Source organism: Macrobrachium rosenbergii, chromosome 48 (assembly GCF_040412425.1).
Source record: "Macrobrachium rosenbergii isolate ZJJX-2024 chromosome 48, ASM4041242v1, whole genome shotgun sequence".
NCBI lineage: Eukaryota > Metazoa > Arthropoda > Malacostraca > Decapoda > Palaemonidae > Macrobrachium > Macrobrachium rosenbergii.
The window spans coordinates 20,063,702-20,085,259 of NC_089788.1; positions in this window are offsets into that span (position 1 = coordinate 20,063,702).

A 21,558-nucleotide genomic window follows, 5' to 3' on the forward strand; every position below is an offset into this window, starting at 1 on the left:
ATCCTTGGCCGGAGGTACAGCTGTGAGTTCATCATCACAGACGTCAGGACTCCCACTCCTGGGGGCGGACTTTTCGCCCACTTCAGTCTAGCAGTCGACATTGGCCGCAAACACCTGCTGGACACCCAGTCCTGCCAGTCCCTGCCCTTGTCGCCAGACCCCAGGGAGCCCGCCATCTGTTCCATTGCGCCCCACCAGTATGGTTCCCTCCTGAAGGAGTTCCTAGAGGTCTTCAAACCCAAGCTCCACCAGATGCCCAGGACTCCTGCAAACATGGGATATACCACTGTATCAAGACGAAGGGCGCCCTGACGTACTGCAGCGCCTTCAGGAGGCCAAAAAGGCCTTCGGAGATGTGGAAAGGATGGGCATATGCAAAAAGGCTCCCAGCCCGTGGGCCTCCCCTCTTCACATGGTGCAGAAAGCAGACAGCACCTAGAGGCCCTGCGGCGACTACAGCCGGCTGAACCTGGCAACTTAGCCCGACCACTAGCCCCTGCCGAACATGCAGGACCTGACGGCCTCTTTCCATGGGGCCAAGATATTCTCCAAAATTGACCTACTAAAGTCTTATTTTCAGGTACCAGTAGCACCGGAGGACATCCCCAAAACTGCCATTGTCATGCCCTTTGGGTCCTTCGTCTTCGCCTTCTCCACCTTCGTCCTGAGGAACGCGGGCATGACCCTCCAGAGATTGACGGACAGCATCCTGGGGGACCTGGACTTCTGCGTCTGCTAAGTCAACGATATCCTAATCTTTTCCAGATCCTGGGAGGAACACCTGCGATACATTTGGAAGGTCCTGCAGTGCCTGCAGGAAAGTGGCCTTGTCATCAGGTTTGACAAATGCACCTTCGGCATCGAGAAGGTGGAGTTTCTGGGCCACGAGATTTCCCAGAAGGCATCTGCCTAATGTTGCCGAAGGTCGAAGCCGCCGAGAAGTTCCCCACCCCTACCTCCATCAGGGCTGTACAAGAATTTCTTTGGGATGGTCAACACTACAGAAGATTCATCCCGGGATTGCTCACAACACGGTCCCCCTGACGGAGGTCCTGGAGGGATGCCTGAAGACCTTAGGATGGGGCCCCTACCAGCAGAAGGCTTTCCTCCTGACGAAGGCTGCTCTTGCCAAAGCAACATCTTTGGCCCACCAGGACAGCAGCGCTCCCCTCCAGCTGACAATGGACGCAAGCAACGTCACCTGCAGAACAGTCCTGGAGCAGGTCATCAGAGGGACCCCTCAGCCCATCGTTTTCTTCAATAGGAGGCTAAACCCTGCCGAATCCCGCTACAGCACCTTCGACCGAGAACTCTTCGCAGCATACCAGGTGGTAAGGCACTTCAAGTTCCTCCTGGAGGGGACGGCCTTCACAATTTGGACCAATCACCAGCCGCTGGTCCACGCCTTCACAAAGCTGGGGACGCATGGTCCACTAGGCAGCAGTGGCACCTCGCAGCCATCATGGAGTTCACCTGCACCATCAAATACCTCCCCGGCAGGAAGAACCCGGTAGCTGACGCCCTCTCGAGGATCGAGATCGATTCTGTACAGCTCGGGATCGACTACGAGGACCTCGCCCACGAAAAAGCTGCTGATCCTGAGACCCCAGCCTACTGTACAGCCGTCATGTTGCTGAAGTTGAAGGACATGTCCTTCGGCTCAGGAGGATCAACATGACAGCGATGTCAGTACCGGACGCCCCCGCCTCCTGGTACCCGCCTCCAGATGCCGGCTGGTCTTCAACATCATCCACAGCCTATCCCACCCCTCTGGAAGGACAACAGCCAGACTGCTGATGGAGAAGTTCGTCTGGCACGGCATACAGAAAGACGCGACAGCCTGGACAAGACAGTGTATGCAGTGTCAGGCACGCAAAGTGGGACAGCACACAGAATCAGGAGTGAGCGAATTCCCCCAGCCAAAGAGATGCTTTGGGCACATCCACGTCGATGTGTTGGGTCCTCTTCCCCCATCAGGAGGAGCCAGATACTTTCTGACAGTCATCGACCGCTCCACCAGGTGGCCCGAAGCTACGCCCGTGAAAGAAGCCACCTTCAGTGCATGCGCGGGAGGCCTCCTCTCCAGCTGGATCAGCTGATTCGGTGTCCCAGACGATATAACAATAGACAGAGGACCCGCTTTCCTGTCTGAGCTGTGGACCGCCCTGGCGCCCCTAATGGGGACCACTCACCACAGCACCACCGCCTACAACCCTGCAGCCAACGGAATGGTGGAAAGGTTCCACAAGTCTCTGAAGGCGTCCCTCATGGCTCGTTGCTGCTCCGAAAACTGGAAGTACCAGCTGCCCTGGGTTCTCCTCGGGTTGACGACCGCCCCCAGAACCAACGGCGACCCCTCCTCAGCGGAAAAAGTCTAGGGGGAAACTCTGGTAATCCCAGGGGAACTTGTCGCAGAGGACAGGGACGACATAGGGATGCAGAGGCTCTGTGACAGGGTTGGAAAGTTCGCCCCTTGCCAAAAGACATTCACCGACAGGACATCCCCCTTCATGCCCCCGGTCTGTCCTCCGTCACCCACGTCTTCATCAGGGACGACGCCGTACCCCCACCCTTGACTAGACCCTACAGAAGATCTTTCCTTGTACTGGAAAGGAACAAGAAGGCATTCCGAATATCCATCCATGGGCGGGAAGACTGGGTGTCAATAGATCGTCTCAAACCTGCATTCCTGGAGGAGGGCAACGGAGGCAGACCCCAAGACCTCCCGCAGGATGCGGCAGCCCCTCAGACAACACCATTCACAGGAAGGAGGCATGGGTGTCCCCAAAAAACCCAGAAACCAGACAGAAAGGCACCCCAATAAACCACTGCAGAGGACACCGGGGAAGGCAACTACCCTCTCCAGTTAACATGAGAAAGTGAGGCCCCCTTTGTCGCCCCAGCAGAGACCTGGTTTAATCAGACGTTGCCTCCGTCTTGTTGGGGGAGTATTGTAAAGTCTCCACTCAACACATTCTCTGTAGAGAACATCCCGTTTTCTGCGGTGCCTTCACATCGACCTAAGGTCGATCGGAATATATATTTATCATCATAATTGTAAATTGTATATATGTTGTCTTTCTAAACAATCATGCTTTATGTACAAGTAACGAGTTATTTATATAATGTGTCAGACATTTATTGATCACTATGTTTTCTGTATGAACCTGTCCTGTTTTGTAAGAAATTAGTTTGACCTCAGATCACCTGTAAATCTTTGTACCAGCGGTCTCTGCGAATTACGCAGACGTCCGCATCCTGCTTTATAAGCAGCTTGCTTTCTCAATAAACCAGCAGTACTTGTCTTCCTGCTCATTATTTCGCACCTCTCTCACAGATCTGTGTATATTTGAGGCCAACAAGCAATCAGGGTCATCTTTATGTCCAGGAGTGATCATCACTCTGCTGGTCGCTAGGTGAATCAATTTGAATAGCATAAACATCTAGACTGTCCCTAGGGTGTTAGAATGAATCTTCCACCTCTGCCCAAGGGATATGGAAATAGAAAACAGAACACTAAAAACTTTCTGTCCAGCCTCATGGTAAGGCAAACAGGTCAAGCATAACTAACCTCAGAACTTACATTTCCACTATGTAAGTAGGTAGGGACCAAATTGGCTGTGACAACTGACTTGGTATGCCAGAACATTCCACCTGTCTGGACTGTACGTGGCTGGCATCTAAATGGCATGGCGAACTGCCCATTTATGTATTTGCAATGTCAACTTGTAAAAGTGAAGGGGAGACCTTCCCCCTCCCCCTTGTTTTTTAACATAAGCCACTATGGCAGTGTTTTAGCTCATCAAGACAACTTGGTGATCTATCAACTGTTCCTGGAATGCTTATAGGGCTAGCAACACTGCCTGCTTTTCTGAGACCATGTGCAGATGAGGTGTGCCCTGTGCCCACATACCTGAAACAAATGAGAATTTCAGGTGTGCCCCCTGACTAATTTGACAAATACATGAACAGGTGGATCTCAGGAGAAGGCAAGTTCAACAGAGCTCCCGCTAAGAGATTCTCATCGTCCAGCCACCATGCCAGATCCTCTCAGATCTTTTGACTCAACAGCAAAAGTTGAGAGGGGAGATCTTAAGGAGCTGCTATAGTGGGCACAGGTGGATCCACCTGTGCAGAACAAACTTCTCTAAAGTTGACAGTTGGCCGAGGACAACCTGCCAGCAGGTGAGCTGGTTGTTCCACCAAGGACAGGAAGCACTAATGCTGTCCTGAGCTTCTCACTCTTCAGTTTTGCAGGAAAGATTCCCCACTGCCAAGTTTGTGAGAATGCCAGGTTTCAAGCCAAAAGCAAGTTATAAAACCCAGGTGTCTGAAGTAGACAGCTCTGAAGTGGTAAACTTGACTGAACAATGAAGTCACCCCTTCTGATGGATTCTAGCACAGACTGTACTACTGAAGTGAGTCTATAACACAAATCTGTTCAATGGCCAGCCTTGCTGCCTTTTCCATCAAGAAGATTGCAACTGTAAAATCCCTGGAGACACCTTTCTCAATCATTGCTTTCACCTCTGCTGACAGATGTGGAGATTTTGAAAAATAACAGTATAAGAACAGAACAGAACAGTATCACTGTAAGTGAGGGGAGGGTTGCAGTTCTTCCTGAGGGCCCAAACATATCCAGGGTTTGTCCCCTGTCTCTACCACATTGCTCAATAGCCAGATATGCATCCCCCACAACTCATGGCAGTAGAGGAGGGGTCACTGCCCTCAGCAATCCCCTTTCTTTTTCTCCTTCCCTCCTTTTAGTGCAGCAGATTGCTGTAAAAATCGTTCAGATAGTGAAACAAGCATGAAATTTGGCACAAACATTCCTAAGACTACGCTCTCTTAGAAAAGGGCGCTGGCCACCTGAAAATCCAAGATGGCGGCTATTTTTCAAAATGGCCGCCATCTATGTTGAGATTCACTGGTTTGGGAGCATCTATTGGATGGAATATGCCAGTTTTTTTTTTTAAACCTCGACTTTTAGGTTATAAAATGTTCCATACCACACATTTTATTGAAAAACCTTACTAAATGAATTGTAACCAAGATGGCGTACAAAATGGTTGCCATAAAAGTTTTTTTTTCTATCCACAGCGCTAGCAGACATAGAGACCAACTGTTTTTATTTAATGGTATATTCATGTGATCAGACAGTTTAACTAATATGCTATTTTCAACTGAAATAGTAATGGTATGGTCACATACAACATTGTGTCTAAGACTCAAAACCATAAAAAAAAAGAAGAGAAATATGGACTAAACGCAACCAATCTATGTATAGGTCTCTCAACCTACACCTTTGAAAAAATTCGAGGATAAGAAGGTAGGCATAGCATGACACGTTGGGTGCCAAGCTAGATTATCTACTGAAGAGAGGGCAATATTTATCTAGACTTCACATTTGCAAGTGCACAGAGCTGTGCAGGGAAGACCCAGCTTGTAGCACTTGCACCTTTCCTGACAGCCTGCTTTGCATCCACATTTGGTAAGCTGTTGGCAACTCTTGGCTAAGGGCGAGTTGGTTGTCCAGAGGACTTGCCATGCTTCACCAGACTTTTGCCATCCCACTCAGCAGGGTTCTCTGGCTGTGGCTGACACTGGGTGGCCTGCCCCCACACACAACCAGCCTGGTACGCAGCACGCTTGGTGTGTTGGAGGAGAGCCCTGGTTGGTGGAATGGCCTCATATGCCCTTTGTTTTCTGGCAAACATATCAAGTCTAGCCTCATCCACAGTGCCAGCAGTGCTGGATCTTTCATACATAAGTATGACAAACTCTCCAGGACCTTCAGGTCACTCTCTTCCACTCTGAGAGGGTAGTGACCAGTTTGGAGAACACAGTGGAGGCCTCTGGAAAGATGTTCCATGTCTGCCAGGCGGTCTTCTTGCCCTTGCTCGGAAGGCTGACACTGTATCACAGCCTGTGAACGCATGGAAGAAGAGCATGCCATTCACCTTCTCCTGGCCCAGAGAGTTGCACAGGTCATGCACAGCAATCCAGCGCAGGCTCTGGCCTTGGCCAAATGCCACCCATAGCTTCTCTAGCCCTAGATTGTGGAGAGTGGAGAAAGCACTGACTGCAACGACAAGAACATCTGTGTCATTTGCTTTAACCGTGATGGTCTTGGCTCCATGTTCTGTGGCATATTTGGCATGGAGAAAGATGCGGGTGTCAGCTTCCTCATGAGAGCACTTTTCCAGTCCCTGAAGACTAGCCTCATGAGTGCTGAGGACAGCAGACCCTTTCGTGGCAATGACAACATTTGTGGCAGACATCTGGGCAACTTTGTCTGCCAGGAACTGGAACAACTCTGTCTTGTTGGCATCGTGTCTTAGGGAAATTGCGCCAGTTGGATGGAATTGTGTTCTTGTCTGTCACCTTGCGCCTTCCTCCTTGACCACGTTGGAGCCTGGTCTCAGCTGAGGCTGATGTATTGTATACATCAAATACAAGATGTGATGATGTGTACTTGCTGCTATAGGATTGTATCACAGGCAAGAAGTCGCAAAGTGCATAGCCCTCAAAGGTCTTTCCTTTCTTTTGCAAGGCATGGACCAAAGCTGATCCATCTACAATGAGGACATCAGTCTTTGGTTCTTTGTCTTCTAGTGTAACATGACTCTCCAGGACCGAGGTCAGCTGAGACTTCTGACATGTGTACAGCCTACCACCTCACTAAGGGAAGCTGGGAATGTTTGATTCTGTGTTGAAGAATTCCTGCAGATCACATTCACGGCTCTGACAGGATATAAATAGCTTTGAGAAAAGATTGTGTACCCATCATGGTCTAGGACATGATGACTTGGAGGTGATGTCAGTGCTCACCTCTTTGTCCTTCTGACAAAGACAACACAAACTCCAGTTTGTTTTTCTACTGCTCAATATTGATTGGCATCACATTCTGCCATGATTTCACTTTTGATTAAGGCCGAGGGGTTATCCTTTTACCACCTTAAACAAAGCACACATTCCTGTATGGGATTCAACTAGGTTCGGTCTCCTACACCTAGCCCCGATCATTCATCCAGTGCCATTTAAGTCCCGTGTGATCTGTACACCATCCGGTAAGTACATGAACCATCATGTACAGCCCCATACCCTTGGCTCGGCTCTCCCGCGCTGGCACATCCTGTCTATTCAGGTGCGGCTATCTAAGTATAGCTGGTCTGGGGCTGTTAGAAAGCATTTGGGACACTAAACTAAACTATACTACAACTACTAGTCTAAGACTACAGGATTAGTAAAGCTGGATTAGCTGGCACTGAACCCCATGCTGAGTTACACAGCAGTGATGTCACCAGTGTGCCCTGGTTGTGTGCAGACATACACTCTTTTACATTTATTAATTTTCCTTCAAAATTGATGAGTTATTCGAAAGAGATGGCCTCATTAGGATCTAAAACCACAGAAACCAAGATCCATGCTTAAAACGATAATTGTTAAACGGGCATTATTTCTCATTATAATTATTGTTTCTACCTTTTCTTGGCAGCCATATAGCCCCATATTTAAAGGTAAACTGTACTGGGAAGCTACAGAAACATAATATTCACAAGAAATAGTATGGAAGAGCTTTACCATATTGCTAGAAGCAAATACATGCCATTCTAGTGAAAAATTAGCCAAAATTGTCGATACTGGCTGCCATCTTGGAATTTGGCCGCCATATTAAATTTTTGCGTGGCCAGCGCCCTTTCTGATAGAGGGAACTTTAAAGAGCACTTGTGCAAAATTTCATGCTTGTTTCACTATCTGAACGATTCTTATGAAATATGCAATTATCTGCTGCACTATTTCCTGGTTGTCCCAGAGGAAGGCTGGGCTACTGGTATGGATTTTGGAAGAGCAGGTTTTCTCCCATTCCCCACTGAGGGTTTAAAAGACACTGCATGGGGAATTAAAGAGTCATGTTAGTCGAATTTTCTCCTCTAGACCACCACCACATTATTCTTGGGAAAGAGTAATGCTGAGCCCAACACCAAACCAGGCCTAGGAGCAAGATTACTTTCTTGGGAAATTTGTTTGGAGAAGAGAGAGAAAATCGTCTCTTCTATGCAGTTCTAAGTTTGCCCAAAGGTTGAAACTCTAATATGAAAGGAAAGTCAGTGCCTTTCCCTGACATTAGTAACCTCCTGAAACTTCACCATCACATGCTGAGATCAGATGTGTCATGGCAAAACTCTGTCATGTTCAATCACAGATCAAGCCACAAGGTATCCTGGGGAAGGCTGAGGCAACAGATTCCATTGCACCTGAATTAGCAGTAAAGATAGACTCAGTTTCCTAGTAGTCTCTACATATGTTGTTCATCAGTCCACAGAACGATGAGTCCAGTGCTAGTAGTTGTCTCTGTGTCCTCCAGGATCTAGTACCACCTCTGATGCATGAGCAGTGGTGGAAGGAGCTTGCAAGATCTGGATGACAAGGAACCCTCTGACCTGCAGATTAATAGAATTCACTTGGCCCAGGATGCCATGTGCAAGCTGGGACCATGACAATCCAACCAATGACAAGGGAAGGGCAGGCATGGCGCCATGGAAACCTCTTTGAGATGAATATGCTCAGAATGAGCATGGTAATCTCACAGAACTGAGCTTGGCTTGCTGATGTTTGGAGAGAAGTGCCATCCAACTCCATCAGATCCTCAAGGGCATGATGAGTTGGATCCCTAGTTGGTATACTGTGTGTGCCTGGGGAAACACTGTATGCCACGTAAGATCTACCTTCTGATCAATGTTCAGACTTGAGATAAGCCGACCTATACACCTGCTTATATTTGGTAGCAACTGAGCCATTAGAGGGAATAGGAGAACAGGCACATGTATGCTTTGTGTAGAACCACGCACACAAGAGGTTGCATGTAAGCAGGTCCTCCCAAGAATATTTAAAACACATGTTCAGTATGCACACAATCCAGGGATGCTGAACATGGCAAGCAAGACTGCTCAGTGCTGAGTCAACCTGATGGGAAGAGCCTTCCCTATAACCTGTGTGTTTGTGGTCCATGGACCTTGCACACATTGACACATTGACACCCAGGTTTTATAACATGAAAACACATATCGCAAAATCAAACTAAAGTGTTACTACATGATGAATTTATTTAATACATTCAGTGAGTCAGCTCTAAGAACCCTGCCTGACTACTTACTAGTTGTAAGAGCACAATCCCTGGACCAAGCACACGCAGTTAGCTAAGTATGCTGACTCAATAACAGGTATATTTCCAGAGAGAAACAATTTGAAGAGCCAGCAGTCCTTGTGTCTAAGTGGGTCAGGACAGAGTACCGAGAATAAACACCAGTGGGTGACTGTGAGCTCCCACCACCTGGGATGGGGATAAGCACTTACTCAATAAGAAGATCTAAAGGACTTCTAATGAGAGGCCTTCTAAGGATTTCCCCATTCTTTTTACTGTTAACTGAAGGAATTAAGGATGACAAAAAGGGGAAAGATAAGGTTAACAAGGAGGAAGAGAAGAAGTAGAGCATCGAGAATACTTCTTCCTTTTTCTGCTCCAGTTCTCACCAGTCTCAGTGCTTGAAGACAGGTCAAGGCTAGTGCAGTCAAAATCATAGCCCTAGCAAAAGGAGGGGGGTCTGTTACAGAGAAAGCAACTGCTACAGGAGAATTCCCTTCCTTACCAGATGCCAGAGCAGCAGAAGCCGCCTCCTTTGTCAAGGCAAGGTGGCTTATAAAGGCTGCAAATGACAGCCTACCCAAGATGTTGAAAGTAGGCCAGATCTGCAACAACTTACAATCTGGAACCTCTGATTTATTGGTATTCAATGTTTTGCCAGAGAAGGCAACCAATCAAGCACCCGAATCATCCTCTGAGGAGAGCGAATGGTAGGATCCTCTCGTCCTGTGAGTACTTCCCCCAACCAAGAGGGAGGTAGTACCAGCTGGAGGAAGCATGACAGGAATAACAAAGGCTGAGAAGAACTTGCAAAAAGTGTCACTGGGAGCATGTCCCCAATTCTCTTACGGTGAATGGGACAAACCAATCCGCTCCTTGCAGGAGAATACGCAGGCGCATGATTTTCCCCTGCAGAAGGCACAGCAACTGTGAGAACCATTGCTTACAAGAGACAGAAAGTACCTGCAAGGTTGCTCATACAAGTTGCTTCAAAAGTTTATTTACTCCTATGGAAATACACAAATTGCTTCAAGAATGTGCTGTTTGTTCCTATGGGGATACAACCAATGCCTTTCATTTATGAAGGCTAACCCCTTGGTAAGGGAATAGTTCCATAAAAAGAAAACAGTTGAATTCCTCCCGGAAAAATAGGTTCCTTGGTGAATCTCACCACATCGCTAACATTATTTTATGCTTATGAGAAACTTTGAGCAGCCTTGCCCTCCCTGGGAGACCTGGCCCCCCAAGCCCCCCAAGAAGGATGTTTCATTGGCGTTATGTTGCCTTATGGGGCCTCCCTATGAACCGTTGTCTCATTCTTCAGTCAGAGACCAGATCTGAAGACTGTCTTTCTCTAAGCTTTACCCTTGGTAAAGAAGATGGGGGAAATGCATGGCCTGTCTTATCTTAGTCAGCACTCAGAAGGGTGGGGGTCCCTCTCGTCTCTTGCATCCCATATTTTTGTATAAAAATTTCAGAACCCTTCAATTCTAGATGTAAGGTCTAAGTTTGTTGGTGGAGACCTGGATGAGATACTATTGTACCCAGTCTGTGCGCTTATGTACTACTTAAAAGGAACCTGCTCCTTGAGGCCAGGGTGTAGGAGACTTTTCATTAGTACAAGTCAGCACAAGAAGGGACACCCTTTCTTTCTAGCTGGCTAATGATATTAAGCAGGCCTATTATTCCTCCCAGGAGGAGTCTGGCCTCCTTTCCCACTTGAGGGCACATGAAATTTGGGGCATGGGATTGTTTCTCACCTTTTGGAAGAACTTTTTGGTTTTCAGGTAATGAGGGCAGGAGTCAGATGTAGTCAGACAACCTATACCTGTTTCTGTTTAAGGGATATTGCCCACTGGCCCCTGGACACATTTTCCTTCGGGCCGATGGTGGCTGCTTAAATTGAGTAGTTACCAGATCCTGACTGGGTACCCCTTTTCTCATCCAAATACATATGCTTTGTGTGTCCTTATATGAAAAGTGATTGAGGAATGGATGGTTATTCCTTCCTTTCCATTTCCCTTCCCAAATGCCTCTGGGAGAAAGTACAAACACCCATTATAAGAATCTTAGAATGCTTCTCCCTCTGTTCTTTATCCTTTAACAAAGGGGAGGAAGGATATGGAAGAGCATCTCTCTGAATCTGCTTTTTTAATAGCCAGAAAAAGCTGCCTGCCAACTTGCCAACTCTCCAGGGAGTGATAATGGTTTTCCAAAATTACTGTTCTTATTCAAGTTCTCCTCTAATTTTCAGGACTCTCAAGCACAGGGCCCTTCCTCCCTAATCTTCTTTCCACCAAGACAGTAAGAGGTAGTTGAAGTCAATGTATCTCCCCTGATTGTACAGGCAAGTGAGAGCTGGTCGACTTGATGTAATTTCCACCTTGGCTGTTGTTGAAGTTGTTTTCTCAGGCATTTCTTGGAGAAAGTGGTTTATGATTGTGGCTCATTTTTTTTTATCATTTATTGTGAGTGTTTTTACAATGATGATGCCTAATGATTCTTCTGCACTTGAGAGGAATTAGCATGTGACTCATTTTTTTTATCATTTATTGTGACTGTTTTTACAATGATGTTGCCTGATGATTCTTCTACACTTGAGAGGAATTAGCACAAATAAGATTTTATATCGAACTGCTGATGTCTTTGATTTGTGTTGTCTGTCTTGGTCTCCTGCCATTTCGAGAGAGATGGTTCAAGGAGGAAGGTGAATAAGGTTGGTGTCTTCTGAGATCAATACACTGCCAGTATTGCCTCTTCACTGTATTGTGCCTATCCTAACCCCTGCCCTCCTTATGGAACAGTGCTTGCCCATACACCCACCACTGCAGAGCATATTTGTGGACAGGATGATGGCCAAGTTGTCCTGGGCCTAACTCTTCCCTGAGAAATTAGGAGCTGCTGAAGGCATGTGGCCTTCTCTGGAAAGTCTGGGGATTCTTCCCATTATGTGTTTCTGGATCATCTGGCTATGGCTGAAAGTTTGTCAGTCATATTGGTTTTGGAGAACCCCATCACATCAACGATGGCTTACTCCCTGCTAGTCTAAATGTGCTACAGCCAACCACTGTTCCTATTACAACTGCTCCAGCAGTGTCTGGTCCTTGTCCCCTCAAGAATGCCTTTATCTTGCTTTGTTCTCAGCATATAGGTGAAGAACAAGGGCACCAGTGGTTGGGGGGAGGTTGGGGAAGCACCTTAGCACTCTATCTTCCACCTCCTCCTCACTTCCTCGTTAAGTCATCTTTGTTTTTAGATCACTAGAAGTGTAAGTAGGCCAGGAAGTTAGCTCTTTATAGTACAAGGAGACTGAGAGAGTTGTCACTCTTCTGTTAGGTGTGACAATAATTCTTACTACCATTCACTGGGGCAGGTGGTAGTGGGCAGTGTAGGCTTGTGACAGATCTCTATTGCATAGGTTCTCTTGCGCTTGGTCCTTGCTGCAAGATCATCGTTTGCTCCTATCAGGGGAGAGAACTGTCCATACTCTTCCTGTGCTCCTCTGTCTGGGGAAGATTGTATGGAAGAGCCTGCGCTTTCCAGACTCTAGGCACTCATATCACGGTACATTCTGGAACAAGCTTGCAGTCAGACTCCATCATCACTGTTAGCATGGCTCTACTTCACCTGGGACTGCTTGGGATTGTGGCAGCATCCGTGGCTGGGGCTGTACTGGCCTGTACACTAATTAGTGCCACTCAGCTTGGTCGGTGCTGCTCTCCTCAGTTGTTGACTCTTTATCCAAGACATGCTTGTACTCTTGCTCTTTCAGTGACTGTTCAACCAAGAATGTTTGACCAATGATTGTCCTGGCCAGTGTTCAGTCCAATGCCACTCTGCTCAGTCGGTACTATTCCACTCTGTCAGTACTGACCTGCTCAGTGTTGCTCTGCTTAGTTAGTGACTGTTTGACCAAGTCAGTGTTTGCAATACCCCACATACTGCTCAGTGCCAACATGACTGGTGCTGCTTTTGTTTCAGGGCACAACAGCTGTAAGGGGATTATGTTCTATCACCTTCCATGGCTTTGGATCTTTGATTGATATTTGGGACTAATTACAGTCCCCATAGTGGAGCACGGTTGGGCTCCTGTGTCTTCCTTTAATCTGACATTGGACCTGGAGAAGTTGGAGCAACCAGGACTACTTGGATTCCCAAGTCCTCCATCACAGCACCTTGGGTTTCACCCTAGAGTTCACAACATTCTTTTGGTGGCCCTGGTCCCTGCTTGTGTGGGACTTCTTGGAAAAGACTGAGTCCCTGCTCTGTGGATTGGATCATTCTGTTTTCCCCTTGTCAGGCTTTTTCCCCTTCCTCCGCCACAGCATTGGCAGTGCAGTCCCAGATGCCAAGACCTCCCTACAGGTAAACTGGTCACAGAATGAAAAACAACCTTGGGTTAGAGCATTTGCATTTCTTTTCACTTACACAGCAAGAGCCATGGAGCTGGTTGCTATGGCTTCTTCTAGGATATGTTGCTCTTTAAAAGGCCTAGCGGCAACACAAAGGTAGACTGCCTTTTCGGGGTCTCTCTAATTAGCAAAGTTCCAAAGATTGTTGCAGTCAAGGGGAAAGACGTTTTCTCTCTCTCTCTCTATGTAAAGTACTCTTTAATTTAATCAGAATTATAAAACAAACATTGTAATTTGAGAATTTTGTGCAACTCTGAAGATTTTGGTATTTTTACCTTTTGGAAAGATTTCGTACATTGAGGGGTTACTGCTAAAACTTGAGACATATTTTTTTCAGCACTTAGATATATCTGAAATCATGTCTTCCTGTTTCAGAGTTGATTGATTAAGATTAAATCAATAATAATGACAAAAAATACGTCCATGAAAAATAGTCAGTTCATACTATGAAAACATGGCTAGCTGACATTAGACATTTTAACTAAAATTTATTTTCTAAGTAATATTTTTAAATAACGCATTCTTATATATCGTTATTCTAATCATTAGGACTATTAGCAGTGGAAATTGCGCTCATATAGTAATGATAGCAGAGAAAATCGACCTCTAATATTCGTTATTACTGTTAATTAGGCTCATCAGCAGAGGAACTGAAGGTTAGTTAAGTGATGACAGGATAGAAAACGGACCTCTCATTTTCGCTGTACTAGAGTAAATCCAGGTAATTAAGAGCATCTTCAAAATCCTTTCTTTACACGTATATTTAAGTTCATTAACGTACCTTAATTTCATTAGACACGATGGGAACGCAAAGGCATAACTATGTCTTCAGTGTAATTATTCCCTGAAATTCCCTTTGGATGTGTCTCATTTTTCGCTTTATTTAGCATAACTATTACTAGTAGTAAAAAGGTTTAAGAGAAATAAATAAATAACAATGGAACAAAAGAAAATGGGAACTTATCTGACAGAGGGCGAAGTAGGAGTTCCTTGGCGTGGAAGTGGGTGGTGGTGGTTCCGCCTTTCCCCACTTTGGTCGAGATTTCGTTGGAGTGTATGGGTGTCCGTAGGGGCACCTGCAGAGAGAGTTTTAAGAACGTCACTCCTGAGCAAGAAGAAGGATACAGCCATTATGAAGATAAAACAGACCACATCTTAGATGAAAATCAAAAAACTCTCTCGAAAGACACTAAATTTTAGTGTCCGTAAAAGGGAAATGAATCGGGTTACAAATAAAGCGTATTTTGGCAAGACTTGATATCTGGGATTATGAACAATTTATTAATTCGATGTTTTCCTAGTTTTAACAGTACAGTAAGCGTATATATTTTTTCTGTTGGCAATTTTTCAGATAAGATCGTATGAATGTTTACTATTTTTTCTATTATTATCATATAGAAAAATAAGTTAACATTCATACGAATTTACCTTAGTCGCCGGCTTCCAACATAAAATAAGTCCTGTAATGAATACAGCAGTGTGAAGCGAGAGAGAGCAGCAAACAGAGAAAATGAACACGCTTACAGCACTGTAAAATTGGGAAAATATGGAATGCATCATTTTGTACATTGGTAATTACTTAGTCTTCAAAATGATGAAATGTCTTTCTTGCTACTTTTAGGAAATCCTTCACATATTGTTTTTCATATTCTTGATTTACACTTGGACTCTACACTGCATGAAGGGGAACCTCATCTTTCAAACTGAACACAATGGCGTGAACAATTATTATCATGTCATAAGCTTTGTTTTCTAAAAATGATTTTTTTAAATTGATAAAGGTGTTTTTTTTATTTCATACCTGAATTTATTAATTAAAGGACCCTTGTCCTATATATATATATATATATATATATATATATATATATATATATATATATATATATATATATATATATATATATAAATAGATAGATAGATAGATAGATAGATAGATAGATAGATAGATAGATAGATAGATTGACTGACCGATTGGATAAGCTGTAATTAAGCTTGCAGGAGGAGGAGTGAAGCCGTAAACACTAAAGTTTAAGAAAGAGAACCTCTTGTCAGTCAGACTGAGTCAAATGCCTTTAAGATATTGGAAAAGCACAAGTGAATGTTTCGGAAAGAGCTAAGTGCAGGATTTTATAATCAGCTGACCAAAATATGGTACAAGAATATGATCCGAGTTCTGTACTATGGTGCATATTCAGAGTTGCAAGAATCCTACCGAACCTTACAAACAGAGACTATTTGGGAGGACCATGATCAGAGAAGAGTAGAGTACGAGAATCATGAACATAGGAACATTGGTGAGTGTAGGCCTTAGACCTTTCACCTGGATTGCAGAACTTAAAAGAGAGGTAATCTCTGAATTGCTGATGTTAACAACTTAATTTGGCAGAGGACCAAAAATTTGTCACGGGTGCAGAGGAGATAAAAATTTCCACTTTCAGAGAGAAAACCTCACCTTTCGAAGTAAAGTGGTACAACAATTCTTATTAGAAATAAAAGGAGCAAGGGTAACAGTCCCTAGCAGATATTCGAGAAACATGAGTAGCACTAGAATGAGAGGATAGGGATGAGTCAAGAACCCACCCTTTCTACTGGAGGGCTAAGGAGCAGGAGCAGTCAATCGATGGGTTACAAGTACAAGAGAGGAGACAAATCCTCAGTGACCTATGTGAAATCAAACCGACAATGGGAGCCATCAGGGCAGGGTTCGTGCTACCAATGCAACAATCTCCATGGAAAGCCAAAAGGCTCTTATGCCAGCCAGCCATTAATTCCACAAAATATGAAAAGATGAAATATTTATACAAGTTAGAAGTGTTTGAGGGGTAAACACAAGGTAAAAAATGTTTGCAACATAGTTCGTTTAGTATAGTGTAGAATAACTTGTTACAAATGCAAATAACAAGAGTCGATTGCGTAAATTCTCTTAAATCAGTATCTGTGAAACTGGAACACTCTGTGGTGTGCTTAGAACCTAGTAGGCACGTGGGTGAAATGGCAAAAACTAGTGGCAATATGCTTCACAGCAGAAGGATGGAACAGTTAGTGGAACGGGGAAAAGCATAAAAAAGTAAAATATAACATTATCAGTTAGCATTATCAGCCTGGAATAAGTAGTAAAACATACGATATGAGAAACTGTAAACAGTACAAAGAAAACTACTGTATAGTTTTTCACTCGCTATACATGAAAGAAAAATGTTCTGCCCTAGTTTAATTTGTGTATTCTGATGTCCTCCGAAACCCATAAAGTATCCTGTTTAGAGTTATTTACAACTACAACGTACAAGGAACGTGTCCTCTTTCGGATCTCATGCTCAACGGTTATTATATATATATACATATATATATATATATATATATATATATATATATATATATATATATATATATATATATATATATATATATATATATATATTGTGTGCACGTTAAAAAACCTAATGATACAAAATCTAACTCTAAAGTTATCAATAAAACATAATTTTAAGAGAATTAACTTTGTTCAAGAGGACGCAAAGAGAAGGTCACAGCCTCATGGTGGCAATTTCCGCCTCAACCAGCGTGGGAAGTGGGAGGTCATTAAAACTGGCGATGGTTCATTCATCAAACTCGATGGATAAAATGATGAATGGCCCAGGAAAAATTTTCCCGAAAAATGAAGCTACCTTATCATTAACCATTGTGTGGTATATATTGCTAACTCCTCATTTGGGCACGAACGTTTGGAAAATGTGCGAAAAGTATAAAAAATGTTCAAATTTGAATTTATCATTTCCAAACGCTGAAGCGGGTTGGTAGGTCATTAATCTTGAATTTATGCCTTGTATTGGAATAAATGGGAGTCACGCTCAAAATGCTAATGCCCTTTGGAAAACTGATGACTAGCCTCTCACTCCTCTCTCTCTCTCTCTCTCTCTCTCTCTCTCTCTCGTTGTAGTGAAGGTATGTTCATCTCGCAGGCCAAAGTCCCGGTTTCAATTTTCTCTGTCATTATTTTCTGCATTAAAAAATTCCTTTCCTCAAGGAAATACTGTACACATTTCTCCCCCGGAAGGTAAAAAATATCTTTGTCGTAATACGACCTGTAATTCCATGAAAATGGCTTGTAACCAGTCATTTCAGTCCAAGTAACGCTACTTTTCAAAAAGCAGTTTCAAAAAAAAAAAAAAAAGTTACTTCTCCTCAATGATGGGTGACAGACTAGCACACTAGGTAATAATAGTTATTATTTAATACGCAAGAATACACTCCGCTGCCCTGAATATACAAAACTGGTTTATGGTTTAGAAAGTGGACATTATACTAATATTCATGCAGTATCACTCTGTTGCAGCTGACTTTAAGTTCTTCACTCCTAGGTGTCCACTAGTGATCTGGTTATGGGATTCATCCAAGATCTCCAACCTCATTTTCTTTGGAACCACCAGTTTCCAATACTTCAGTAGTCCATTGTTCAAAATGGGAATGTTCCATTGACTCCAGTAGTTCTTGGTTGCAGGGCTCACCCTGGAAACCTCTTATCAAGATGGTTGTAATGTACTGTGCTGCAGCCACTCCTGCACCAGTTGTAAATCTGCATCCCCCATCTGCAGATCTTCTTCAGCTGACACTGAATCACTCATGACAACATGGGTGCGGTGCACTTCTTACTAGTATTTTCTTTTTTACTGTACTGGTGGTTTTCTGGCTCACAAGATTGATGACTTAAGGTGTCAGCATTGCCATGAACCTCCCCAGAACTGTGCTGGATTTCATGCCATGAACCTCCCCAGAATGGTGCTGGATTTCAAAGTTGTGCTGGCCTGACTTCCTGAGCCAGCGCACCAGTTGTCCCTCTGGATCCTTTCAAGTCTTCAGTCACTTGATTGCCACATGTTCTGTCTTAATGATACAGAAGAACCTGTATAAGTAGGGATGGAAGAAGTTAAGAGTCTTCATCACTGCCAAAAGCTCTTTATGGGTTGCGTAGATCCACCACATACTCCTTATCATCCTTTTTCTGTGATAGAACTCCACCGATACCTCGGTCACTAGCATCAATGGCCAGGACGAATGGCTTACTCTAAAGGGTATGGCAAACTGGAGAGCTCATCAAAGCATGTTTAGGCTCACTGTAGGCCTTCTGTGTCTGCTGTCCACAGAAACTTCAGCTTCTTCCCAAACAACTTAATCAGAGCTGTAGTTATCACCACAAGGTCCTTTACTAAGTGCCGGTAGTAGGTACATAAACCTAAGACACTATGTAGTGCCTTCACACAAGTTGAAACTGGCCACTTTTCTGGATCAGTATGGAGTCTGCCCTCCCCTACAATGTGTCCCAGGTACTTGACCTCCTCCTGAAACAGTTAGCACTTCTTAGGAATCAGCTTGAGGCGTTCTGCTCTGATACTGTGGAACACCTATGACAACCTCTCTAATCCCTGGTCAAAACCTTGCCCAAAAACAAGTATATCGTTGAGATAGATGAGAGCTGTCTGCTAGTACATGATCTATGGGGTGCTCAAAAGTAGCAGGAGCATTGCAAAGACCAAATGGGATCAATTTAAGCTGCCATAAACCTCATCCGTATGAAAATACTGTTTTCTTCTTTTCTTTCTCTCAACCTTGACCTGATGATATCCTGCCTTCATGTCTACTACAGAGGCAAACCACTTGGCACCAGAAAGAGTATCCAGCTAGAGTGTCATCATTCCTTGGCAGTGGGTATGTGTACTTCACCGTCACTTCATTCAAAGCTCGATAATCCACACAGCATCTAACCAAGCCATCCTTCTTTTGTACCAGAACCTCTGTTGAAGCCCAAGGACTGACTTTGAAGATTCTCCATCACCTTCTTCATCTCATGCCACTGAGTTGTTGCCATCCTAAAAGCTGGCTGTTTTATTGGGCAATGATCTTCAGTGTCAATACAGTGTACTTCTACTATAGTAGATATGTGGATCCCAGTCCTAGGTCTTCGGTAGAAATGACAACCACAACTTCACTAGGTATTGTTGCATCTGCAGCACTTGCAAGTCATCCAGGCACTGGCAGCTCCTCACACACACACATTGTAATTAGTCTGGAAGATTCCCATCTTCCTTTACTGCATTTCTTTTACATATCTTCCACTGCTGACACAGTCCCACAATGTCTCCCTCACTGATCCTCTGTGGTTCATGAAAGAAACTGGTAACCACCACTGGCTCTTCATCTATACCTGTTTATACCAAAGGCTTCCCTACCATCACTCTATCCTTTGTCTTACTCTGAGCATCACGCTACACCACTGCTGGACTGCTATCAGCAGAGCTGCTAATCTTGAACTGGAACACTAGTTCTGAACATGAGGTGTCACTGTAATGTGGAGTGCCCTAACTTCAACGTCAGAATTGGTACATCTCACTGCCATGACAGGCACTGAATTCCCCTGAACCTTCAGTTTCAGGGAACAAAAGATCAGCTATTACCATATGGTCACCAGGTACTCAAGACGAAGGAGACAAGGATGCTCCATCTCAACCATATAGAATGGAAATGTCCTCTTGTCCTGCCACCTCAATCCAGACATCTAAGGCCAGGTGTTCACGACCAGGTTTACCTGAGAGTTCACCCACAACCGTTCAACGGATGAGCGTCCACACAACAAGAGTAGAACTGTCAGTCAGACTGTCAAATTGAAGCCATCATCCTCAGTTCTCATTTTGCCTTCATCGTGGCAACACTATATGGCACTGATGCAAACTCCACTGGCTGATGGGTAGGTGGAACTATATAGACTAGCTGCTGCAGCAATTCACTTAATAATAGGAACAAAATAATAGGAACAAAATGGTGTAAAGGAGTATGGTCTAAATACATCTCATTAAAAAAGATGCATATTCTCATACAATATTAACAAATGAGTTTAAATTAGAACCTGGGATGATTCAGTTATTAATGAAATAGACCTTGAGGCCTACTTTCATTATAGTAACACCTTTTATAAAAAGGCAAGACACTTGCCTAGGTCTACACCAAATTGTCTGTATCAAATGGAAATATTGTTTTAAGTTTTCATTATATGATTTGGACTCATAATGGCCTACAAATAGTACTCTAGGATCTAACAATGAAATGAATTAGGTCTATACATTATTTACTCATATTATGATCAAAGTGCTGACTAAGATCCTTCCCAGGTGAAATCCAGCAGCGCACTGTTCCATAATCGTAGCTTACCCTTTCCACACATCAATTACCTGTCAGTCGGTCGGAGGAACTTTAGGTAATTCCATTAGTTCATCTGTTTTGGTTAGTGGACTGACTCTGCCCACAAACTGTTGTCTACACAAGTTATAATGCTGCATTCCATTAACAGAAAACCCGATCGTGAATACCCAGCCGAAGGGTCCCGAGTCCTGTACAATGCACAGTTACTTTATGCAGTTGCTCTGAGGGCTCATGCAGATACCAGTGAGGTAACACATCAGGCCTCATAAAAGTCTACTGTGAAGCTGGAACGATTACCAAGGAACCCTTCTTACCATTTATTCTTCCATCTAATAGTACACTGTCAATTGCACTTCTCTTGCATCATCTGATGGTGGGGATACTTGGGAGTGGCTGGCATTCACCCTGTAGCACCAGCCTTGACTGGTTTTATGCTTCATTCTTGTCTTCTGCAGTAGTATTCTTACCTTTCTTCCTCTTGTTTGACCAGCCAGCACTGAAATTATCCACTTCACCTTATGTCCTGCATTCCTTTTATTACCACAGGTTTTCTTGCATTATTTTGTTCTTCCTCCTTCCTCCATTTGTAACGACCCTCCTCCTTGTGTTCAGAACTAGCAACCTCCTCTGATCTTCTTCTGTTCCCTCTTTCACTTATAGTAATCCTCTTTCCAATGACCTGGATTTCACAGTGCCAGCAACTTCCTACAGGTTTTTCCACTTTTCATACTTGACCCTTGCTTGCCTTGAACCCTGAATTATGATCTGCCTGCAAAGTGGAAGCATTGGACCTGGTGTAAGACTAAATTC